Source organism: Hippopotamus amphibius, chromosome 12 (genome assembly GCF_030028045.1).
Source record: "Hippopotamus amphibius kiboko isolate mHipAmp2 chromosome 12, mHipAmp2.hap2, whole genome shotgun sequence".
Lineage (NCBI taxonomy): Eukaryota > Metazoa > Chordata > Mammalia > Artiodactyla > Hippopotamidae > Hippopotamus > Hippopotamus amphibius.
The window spans coordinates 2,742,339-2,753,505 of NC_080197.1; positions in this window are offsets into that span (position 1 = coordinate 2,742,339).

The following is an 11,167-nucleotide window of genomic DNA, read 5'->3' on the forward strand; positions in this document are numbered from 1 at the left end:
AGTGCCTCCTCCCTGTCCCACCCCACAGCTCAGCTCCGGCGGGGACAGGCAGACTTGTCGCTTCCTGGGGAGGAGGTTGAGGAGGAAGAAGGCCGCTTCTTGCCTGACATGAATGCCTCCATGTGTGTTTTGAAACATTTTCCTCAAGAATATAAATATTTGGATATACACAGACACCAAAAGCAAAATTAAAATCCACCCATAATCTCATCTCCTGTAGATTCCGAGGGACCCTGAGACTGGAATGAATCCTCCAATAAACATGGTTCTGTATCTTTTTTTTTTTTTAGCAAAACACCATGTGTATTTTCAATATCATACTTATTTCTTGCACAACATTATTTCTAATGATTTGTGATGTGTTTCATCATAATACAGTATCACACTGTAGTTAACCAACTTCTTTGTAAAGAACACATAAATGCTATTTCCATTTGTTTATATTATAAATAAAGCAGCGAATATCTTCTAATATAAATCTTTGTACATATGTTATATTTCTGTAATTACTTTTTAGAATCTAATCTTCGAAGTCAAATTTCTGGGTCAAAAAGAATAGTTATTTTTAAAGATTTCAATTTGTATTTCTAAGTGGAATGTTGTACCAATTTAAATTTTCACAAATAATTGTTGTGTGCTTCTCCTTATGCTGCCTGCCTCAAACTTCTTATTTTTCAGTCTTAGGAGAGTAATATTTTATGAAGGACAATCATATTTTAAAATATTACATTAACTTATAATATTTTATACATTTTAAAATAATGGTGTTGAAGATTACTTTTATATTTAAGAAAGGTATTTGCATTTTTCTGAATTATTAGTGAGAGCCCATTGGCCAGCGCTCTATCAATTTATTTTTCAATTTACACAACAACACATGAAGACTCAGCATGGAAAATCCAAGCACTTCAAAGTCTAGAGGATAAACCGCTTTCTCCATCCTCCGCCCTCATCCGTCTTTCATTCCCAGCAAGTCACCACTGTTAAAGCATCAGTGCATGTATTTTTAGAGGGCTTTCTAGCCATTGGATGGTTTGGTTGGAGTAAGCCTACGCTTGAAATCCTGAAACATGTCCACAAATTGTCCCCCAAACACATGCACCAACTTAGCTTCTCATGAAAGGTGTGGGACACTGGCCCTGCTTCAAATGCTCACCTCCACCGGATGGTTTCAATAGGTGTTGTCAGCACCGCAGCCGAGATGGCTTTTTCACCTGTGAGCCCTGACGGCGTCCCGAGTGGACCCACCGCCTTCGTCTGCTCACGGTTACTAACCAGCTGGGTGTCTTCTCTGCATGAACTTCCCATCACTCGCACCCACGTGGGCTGTGGGCAGAGCAACGGCGAAGGGGCGAGTGAGTGGAGAATTGTTTTTAATGAAAAAAGTCACTGGATAGAAAGAACAGAAGGAAACTGAAGTCTGTGTGTGTATTTGTGTGTGTGTTCCTTCCATTCTATTCCTTAAGTTCTATTAAATTATTATATATAATTTAATACAAAAGTATGAGTAAATAAATATACAGCAACGAAATAACATTATATATAATTTAATGAAATATAAGGAAGGTAAAGAACACACTATTTCATTTCTTCCGTTCCAATCACTTAAATGATAAACATATAGCTTACAAAAAGTTGTGCATGTATGACACATTTTTTAGTGGCGTGGCACGCGTGTCCAACAGCCAGGGTTGAGGAGAGATGGCGGGGCACCCGAAGTTCTCTGACTACCTGTGGGAACCACATGGGTTCAGGGATGTTCACAGAGCGTGTGACCTCTGTTCTGGGAGCTGGGATATGCAGTGAGGAGCCCTATCCAGTTGCACTGAACGCTGTGCTAGCGGCAACATTGCAGGAGATCTCTGGGTAAATGTGTGACGGGAGGACAGCCCGGTTTCAGAGACAGGTGACAGGGCAGAAGATGACGCAGTGCTCCTCTTTCCTCGGAGCAGGACACGAAGCTCATGCAACAGAGGACACCCCACGTGCTGAGCAGGCACTCGGGTGCACAGGCTACCCCGGCAGGCTCGCTCTGCGTGGACTTGGGGGCGACCAAAGCTGAGGCCTGACGCCCAGCGACCCCAGACCTGATGTGAAGGAACATGGGCTAGAACATTCTCGATGGGGACGTTCCTGCTCCCCAGGGGATCTGGCACGTCCAGGGACGTTTCTGGTTGTCACAACTGCCAGGCGGCTGCTGCGGGCATCTAGCGATGCCAATGCCAGGCCAGGGGCACTGCTAAATGTCCTGCGGTGCCACGGGCAGCCTCCCGTGACGGACACCGCTCTGACCCTGAACACCAGCCGTGCCAACACTGAGCAGCCCCGGGGGGAGGCTCAGAGAAACTGGCTTGCAGCGGGCTCAACGGCAGCTGTTGGCTGAAGCAGCCCAGATCTGCACCCCCTGCTCTGGGAACACGGTGCCAGAGCCCTCCCGCACTGCGCCTGTCGGGGATGAAACGGGCACGCTCTTCGTGCTTCCTTTAGAACCCTCTTTCCGCCCACTGCCTTCTGCAATGCGGGGCACGACAGTTCACGCAGGTAATGGGAGAGTGTCGTTTGTTTCTCCCAACTCTTTCTCAAAATATTTACAGTGGCACATCTGATGGTGACTGAATTTCTATGTAATTTCAGCTCGGCCTGACGGAAGGCATTATAATTCTGAGATGATGTCTTGGACCTTTAATCAACTAGGAGTGCCATTATCCCACCGTGTAGGAAGAATTCCCCTCATGGCCGTAAACTACGCCGGCAATCAATTGATAATCTATGCGTCTGTCCCGCGTCCAAGGTCTGCTGCCGCCTGACAGGCAAGGAGGTGCCGAGGGCGGTGGAATTCGTATTCACGGAGGTGGCCTTAGTATAGATTTCAGTGAGGTATATATTTTTCCTTTTCTTTCTTTCTTTCCCCTCCCAGGCTGTAGTGAATTAATACTTGCAGTTCACACTGAGTAGAGAGATTCATTATGCTTCAGAGAAGTGTACACGTTTCTTTATAAGATACCAGCATGTCCCACTTGAGTGAAGACACAATTACTTAAAACATAGCAAAGAACTTTCATTAGGTTTGAGAAAATATACGTGAAAATCTTGGTGGACGTGGAGAAGCAAGCTGAGGGGGTTGAGTAAGGAAGCTCAAAGTGTCCACGTCTTCTTCTGTTTCTTCAGCATGTAACTTACGAAGCCCCTTCCACGTGTATCCGTGAACCGTGTTTTACACGCCACGAGGCACGCATTTTCATAAGGGCTGCGTTTATCCCTTTCCAACGTTGTCACTGTGGGGATTCTTTACAAATAACTTCTTGCAATGGGATACCCCATTTTAAATGCTGTTCAGCTATGGATTTGATTAACAAACCTCTTCACGGTTGCAGAGACAGAGCCACTGGGTACATCCCAGCCAGGTTTTGAGGTGGTTGGGGTAAAATGACTCAGTGCCCACGTTCAGCAAGCAGAGCTCAGACGGCCAAGAGACGGAACATATAGCAAGTAGGGATCTTAGCCCACAAATTCCAAGCAAGAAGGAGCAACCCCATGTTTAGGCTTTACTTCAACTTCGGCCACACTCCGTGGCCCCCCCCGCCCCCTGCCCCACCGCCGGCCAACCCACCCGCTCCACCTCCCCACCAGCACTGAGGCACAGAAGGAGCCTCTCTTAACCTTATCTGCACAGCCCTCCCTGCTCGCCACCCAAACGCCCATTGTTCCAGGACACAGAGTCCTTGAATGCAGAAGAGCAGAGTGGATAAGACACAGCTGCTTGAGTTCAAGGTCAGGGTTCAAATCCTACCTTGGCCAGTTACTAGTTGCATGATCTATAAAACCAAGATGGGAAAACAGTAACTTCCTCTGAAAACTGTCGTCAGGATTAAATTACGTGCCTCACGGGAATTGTGTTTCCAGACTGTCAGGGCTCAAAACTGCAGAGCTGGTGTGAGTCTCCAGCCCGGAGTCAAAGGCCTGCATATCACGTCTGGACTGGACCTGGGAGATGCTGTGCTCAGGCACCTGCCTCCCAGAGCCGAGGACTTCCTTCCTTCTCTAGTCATGCTCACCAGGCTCCCCCTCCCCCAAGCCTCAGTCTTCCTGACACTAAATGGTGGTGATAATATCTCATCAGCAGAGGGGTCCTGATGCTCAGGGAGGGTGGGTGTCAGGTGCTCAGGGCACCCACGTAGTTGACAGGTGGCTGCTCTCATAAGCGATGGAGATGGATCAGGATCCAGGTACGCGACTCACAGGTGATTGGAGCATTAGCCCGAGTCACCTAGGAGACAGGCGAGTCTGAGGAATATCCAATGGCGTGCATAAGACCACTCACAGGTTTCCAAGCCCCAGCTCACAGACTGGCCGGAGCTCAAACTTATAAGGACCACGCTGTGTCCATTGTCAGGTGGCCACGGTGATGGCCGTCTTTACCCTGCGGTTTCTGAAACTCTTCGCTGTCACGTCTAATGACCTTCCGTGGACGCTGGTTCTTAATCCATTAGCTTTATGTTCCTCTGACTCTTTCTAGTCCTCCTTACCCTCCCTTCACCCCAGTGTCCAGGTCCAAATGCCTAAAGTGCCAGCGTCAAGGAGGACCATGGGACACGGTCATTGAAGGACCCACCGCTCCGTCTCCCCGGCTCCTCCTTACCTTTAGAGCTGCTCCTCTGCATCCCACCCTCTCCCATCCACTTGGTCCCCAACGGCACTGACGAACCCCCCCCCAACTCTTCGTTCCTCCTCAACACCCACCCAAGGCCACAAGCAATTAGTCTGGGAGTGGGTGTCAGACACCGGCTGAGACAACCAGATTCCTCCCTAAAGAACCTGAGAAGAGACCATCTCTCTCATGGACTGACTGTCAAGTGCATTAACACCCGAGATCAGCTGGTGACCACACTCCCCTCATTTGGAAAAAGCCAGTCTGTGGTGAGAAAGAGAAACCAGGGAGGGCAGGTGTCCTTGTGGCCTCTGAAATCTTCTGGTCCATTCACTCCTGAGACTTGTTTTTTTCCCGTCATTCCCTTGTTCAGCACTCCCTGGATGTACTGTAAACCTATGCTTTCTCTCTGTCCGTTAGCTAGTTGGAGCTGGGTCACTGCCACCTGCAACTAAAAAGTCTTTAACTCAAAACACTTTCCTTCACTGGTGATCTTGGACCACTCGTCCCTGTGGTGTGTGTCTATAAGTCTCGTGCTCCTGACTTGAATGTCGATCAGTGGGTGTGACTGTGAGCCTGAACAGGCCAGAATGAAGCATCAGTCTGCACCCCAAGGGCAAAGGCAGCACTGGTGCGCTCACTTACTGATTCACACGTTCATTTAAAACATTCTCGGGGGTTCAGAGAGCTTCTGGGCTGGTGAGTAAGCTGAGATGTGGGGAAGTAGTGCACTTAGAGCGAGCATGGAAACTCCACCCCTCACCCTTGCCCTGTGCACCTCTTCCATCTGGATTTTCATTTGTATTCTTTTTTTTTTTTTAATTTATTTGGCTGCATTGAGTCTTTGTTGCTGCATGTGGGCTTTTTCTAGTTGTGGCAAGTGGAGGCTACTCTTCGTCGTGGTGTGTGGGCTTCTCATTGCAGTGGCTTCTCTTGTTGTAGAGCATGGGCTCTAAGCTCATAAGACTCAGTAGTTGTGGCCCACGGGCTTAATTGCTCCGCAGCATGTGGGATCATCCTGGAGCAGGGATGGAACCCGTGTCTCCTGCATTGGCAGGTGGATTCTTAACCACTGCGCCCCCAGGGAAGCCCCTTCATTTGTAGTCTTTACCTTTTTATAGTAAGTTAATGAACATAAAGAAAAACATCCTCACTCAACGCCCCCTATCAGCAAAGTTTCCATTACGACTGGGAGAAGACAGAGATGGACCCGCGCAGGACCGGTCCCGAGGAAGCGATGACGAGGCACAGGCATGACTGCACCGGGAAAAAGGGACACATTTCCCGGCAGATTCGCACGGGAGGGCCCGTGGGAGTTCAGAGGAAGCAGGGGTTACTCCCAGCTCACGGAGGGTGGAGCCATGCCTGAGGAAAGATGCCTTGGATAAGACATAACTTTGTCTGACTGAGGGGTAGGATGAGGTGGGGAGCGGGGACATGAGTTCCAGATGGGTAGGAGGACTTCAGCGTTTCTTCCCTCCTGAATCACGCAACAATAAAAAGGCAAAGAGCAGCGAGAGAGAAGGAAAAGGGTCGCCTTCCTAACAGAAGCCTAGCAAGCTGGTTACTACCCAGCCCTGAATGACGCCTGTCTGGGCACAGCCCAGCTGGACCAGTAACTGCAGCCCCTTTAGAGGGAGAGACACTTCCGGTGCGTGACGGAGACCCGGGGCAGCTGCAGAGCTCTCCCCCCCACCCCGACATGGGCATCGTGAGAGCAGGAAAGGTGCTGCCGGGGGTTACGCTGGAACAACTGAAAAGCCAGCTGCTCCGGGGAAATGGAGAACAGACCAGAACCTTCCAGCTGCAGGGAGAGAGGCCGATTCCACAGGGACGGGGAAACTGCACTGAGCATGCCCGCATCCCTCCCCAGCCCCCCGGGGAGAAGTGGTGGAGAGAAACCAAATGTCTAGCCAAGACCTCTCCCAGGTAAGCATCAAGATTGTAGAAGAAATATTCTATTAAGCATGATAAAAATTTAAATATACTTAAATTTATGTATAAATTCAATTAGATGTATATTTAAAGTCATATGCAGTGAGAGCAGTTAGAGTAGGAGGTAAGATTAGTGATAGGCTGGGGAAGTAGCCACTGACAGCATCACTGCTCACCTATTGTATGGCTCACTGTGGAAGGAACACCTCTGACGGATGCTCTGGATAACGTCATCGACTCATTACTTCTATGAACAACCCTGCAAATGGGGGTCACTGTCGTTACCGTTGGACAGATGAGGAAACAGGCTCAGAGGTACCTGGTGACTTGCTCTGGATGACAAAGCTGCCAGAAGGTAAAGCTGGAGCTGGATCCAACACGTCAGCCTCCAAACCCAGGTGTCTTCTGCCTCCTGGACTGAAATTAGCATCCCTGGGGATGCTCCTTCTCAGGCATGATGGGAATATCCACAGGAAAGGAGGCAGTAGAGCCTTGGGCTGGTTCTTTGGGGAAGAGCCACAGCATCTCTATGTTCCCCAGGACCTTGCAGGGCTCCACCCTGGCTGCAGAGGGAGCCAGCGCGGAACACCACCCCAGGCACCAAGCAGGGGCTGCGCTCACCTCAGCTTAATTACAGGTAGTCAGCGTGCACTCACCAAAGGAAAACCATGCTTGGTCGATCTGATAGAATTTTTCAAGGAAACAGCACAAAGAGTCAACAGGAGAAAGCCTGTCTATAATTTACTTGGACTTCAAGCAAGCGTTTGATACAGTAGCACACAAAAGACTAATATTCTAGGTCAGCAAGGACGCAATGGCAAGGGAGCTGCTTGAATGGGGAAGGAACTTGTCAAGATCTTCAAGATAGAGGGGCTAAGAGCCGCGCAAACAGCTAGGCGAAGGAAGATGTGACAATTGGAATTCTGCCGACACCAGCACTCCGGCAAGCTTTGTTCATTTCCTGACTATTCTGCTAGAGATGCTGCAGTTAAGAGAAGGCCGGTTGGTTTTTTCCGAGGGCCTCGAGACTGAAGTTTAAATTCTTTAGTCCAAGAGATAGTCCAGAGGTGCTGGGGGTCAGGAAGAAGTTTTATTTGGCAGCTGGAGCTGAAGCAGCAATCTTCACCGAAATGGCTTCAGCGAATTTAGATTCTTCCGAGGATTTAAAATTGTCTAAGCATCAGAATGTTGGGCTTTGCATTTCGCTCTCATTTCTTCATCCTTCTAGCAACCATTTTGCAATTTCCCTCTGAGAAGCCTCTCACACCCCCAACTCACATGCCCACAGGAGGTTTTATGCTCACCCCCAAAAGTGGGGTGCAGAACCCAACCTGGTTGGGGTATCATCAGCACCTCGTATCCCCAAGGCACAGATCGGGCTAGGCGTGCAACCCCCATGCGAATCAGAGTGGACCTCAGGACTCGCTCAGGGACTCGCCCTTCACCTGGTCGCATGCTTGACCTGGAACTTCAGCCGGGATGTCAGCCCTTCCTGGGGGGAGACAGGCTGGAATGAGGGGGTCTTGGGAGAAGGCACAGCAGGGAGCCCAGATGGTGACCTGTGTCTGGTGCAACCCCAGCTAGCAATATTTTCTTCATGATGAGGCCAGTTTGGGTTGGGTTTTGTTTGCTTACAGCACAAAGAATCCTGACTGCATCAAACCTCCCCCAGACGCACAGTTAGGTATCGCTATCAGGGCTGTGGCCACAGACCTTTGGTGCGAGAGCTTACTGTGGAGACCGTGACACGGGCGCTGCTCGGAGCCAAGCAGCTGGGCTGCCCCGACGCTCCCCAGCCCCCAAGCTCAGCCCATCCCAGCAGGGTGCCTGAACACCCCCAAAGTCTTGGGAAAGAAGTGGAAAACCTTTCCAGACCCATACACCCATTTCATATTAGAGGAAACGGAGGCCCACGCTGGGTGCTACCCACAAACCCGCTAAGATCCTGCTTCCAGGGCAACAGCATTACTGGCTTACCTGGCAGGAGTGGGTTTTGTCCATGTGATGCCCCTGATGGGTTTATCGTCACCACCACCATCACCATCACCATGGTCACCATCGGTGTTCAGTGCCCTGATGATGTGCTGGACACCCTGTGAGTATCTCACCCCTGTTATCACCTGGCATCTGCACGAAGTCATCCTAAATGTTAGCTGCTATCATCAGCTCCAGTTTACACATGGGCAGACTCAGGCTTAGGTAATTCAATATTTATTTGGCCCACAGATATTCTTCCAGCGCCCATCGCACGGCTGCAACTAGACTGCGCGCTGAGAAACCAGTATCAGAAAACCCAACGCGCCGTCTCTCTCTCCCCACGCGGGGTAGAGGCCGGTGTGGTTGGGGAGCGGTGAGCGGGGGAGAGGGTCCTACCAGAAGCCGGAGGCACAGGCAGGGTGGTCTCTCCAGTGTCTTACATGAAGTGGTTAGAAATTTTGTTCTCTATCCAATGAGCCACAGAGGATCACTTACGGATTTCTTTTTAGGAGTACGAGGTGATGAGTCTTGCATTTTGAAAGAACAATTTGGAATAATGGGAGGTTGCAGAGATGAAGAGTGCCAGAGAGACTTGAGAAATACTTAGAGGTAAAACCTTTAATGTGTAGGGAACATTAAGGAGATAAAGAAGGAAGACCCGAAGGCTTGGGTTTGCATAAACGCCTTGGATGCAGCGTGGTGCTAGGCACCGGACGGGGACCGCAGACAGAGAGCCGCAGGGAAAACGGCAGGTGATACGGAACTCGGGAGGCATCTGAAATCAGTGTTACTGAGTTGTCGATTGGGTTGAGTGATCACCTGGGTGCCTTCAATTTATAGACAGTGATTTGAAGCACTGAAGTGGATGAGAACCTCCAGGGAAGAATAAAGAATAAGAGACAAATAAAAATCGAGATAAGCAAAGGGAAAGAATAAAGAGTAAGGCCAGAGCCCTCAGAGTGCAGAAACAGAAAGTCAGGTGGGCAAGGATGAGGAAGGCAGGTCAGGGAGCTGGGGTCCATGCTGGAGGTTTGGGTGGGGGATGCTGAGATGGGGGGCGTCTGTCAGCCAAGTGCTCTCAGCCGTGAGAGATGGCAGCCTCACGCTGTGTGCAAAGCGGAGGCGGAAGTGGGGTAACGCTGGTGGGGGTATGGGGAGTAGGGGAAGGGAGTGAGGGGGTTGTATCTGTTGTCAAGATGGGAGGGAAGCATGTTTAGGAGCTGGAAGAGAAGATGGCTACTGCGAAATCGAGGTTATGGGAGGGAAGAAGTGTCACTGAGAACCTGTGTCTCATGAAAGCGTGGGATTCAGACCAGAGATGGGAGAGCAGACCTCACGTGAGAGGCGAGTCAGCGCCTTCACCACACGGGAGCTGGAGAAGGAGCAGGGCCGGGGGTGAAAAGACACCGCCCGCGGCTGGGCAGCCAGCACGCGGCAGGGGCCGGCCTCTCTCTGGATGGCCGCATACAAACCTCTCTCCCTTTAATTAAACTGCCCTTTGTTTCAACAGCCCTGTGACTGTGAGTGCAAACAGTGTCCGACAAGGTGACACACACGAGCCTTCTGTTTAGCTGGGGTCTCGGGTACCTGAGTTTAACCCAACACGTGTGTGTCGTGGCCCCATGCATGTTGATCAGGGGTCTCGGGCTCTATGGAGGAGCTCTGGAAGATTCGGATTTCCAGGCCCTGACTCGCATGCGACGGGGATTCAGGAAGTTGGCATGTAGGCCAAGGGGCACTGTCGTCTACAAAACCTCCCTGTTTTGTAAGAGGCTTGGCCAGGTGTGGGAACAATAGAGTTAAGACTCTATTGACAATACATGACATTTGATGTGAGTCCTTGGGTAGCCGGGTCTTTGCAAATAGAATCATCAATGATCTCCACAGTAGGTCCGGGATTCCCAGATGTCTGCAGAGATTGATTTGTCACAGAGTCCTGGGTAGATTGGAAACCAGTAAGGTTGACTTAGCTGCATATTAGAATCACCCAGGGAGATTTTACCAGCTACACGCCAGACCGGTTGGATTTGAACCTCTGGGTGAGGGATTCGCTATTCTTTAACAGCTTTTCTGAGATATAATTTGCATCTCATAAAGCTCACCTGCTTTAAGCATACAGATGAGTGGGCTTTAGGATATACAGAGCAGCCATCACCATAATTATATTGTCATCATCTCAGAAGATTCCCAGGTGATTCCAGTGTGCAGCCACGGTTGAGAACAGAAGTAAGAAGTCACTTACTGAGATATGCTTAAATCAAACATTGCTGGTGTGGTTGTCACTGGCTAAGGTCCAGTAGGTACCATGTGCCTCTGTTCTGAAACTCTTGGTGTTCGAGAAAGATGATAAAGGTTCCCATGTAAATTACTAAAACCCGGCGTCTGTCTCCAAGCCCCAGTGCTGCCACATCATCCATCCAACTCTCCACGCATTCAAAACATAATATTTGATTAACTAATATATGTTGGTCCTCCACTACGTACCAACCACTGATGTAAGTGCAGAGACTCACTAAGGAACAGAAACACGTATGGTTCAGGACCTCTTCGAGCTTACAGCAACAGGAATCATGGAGCCGCGTATCATTTATCTTCTTGTGGAACACA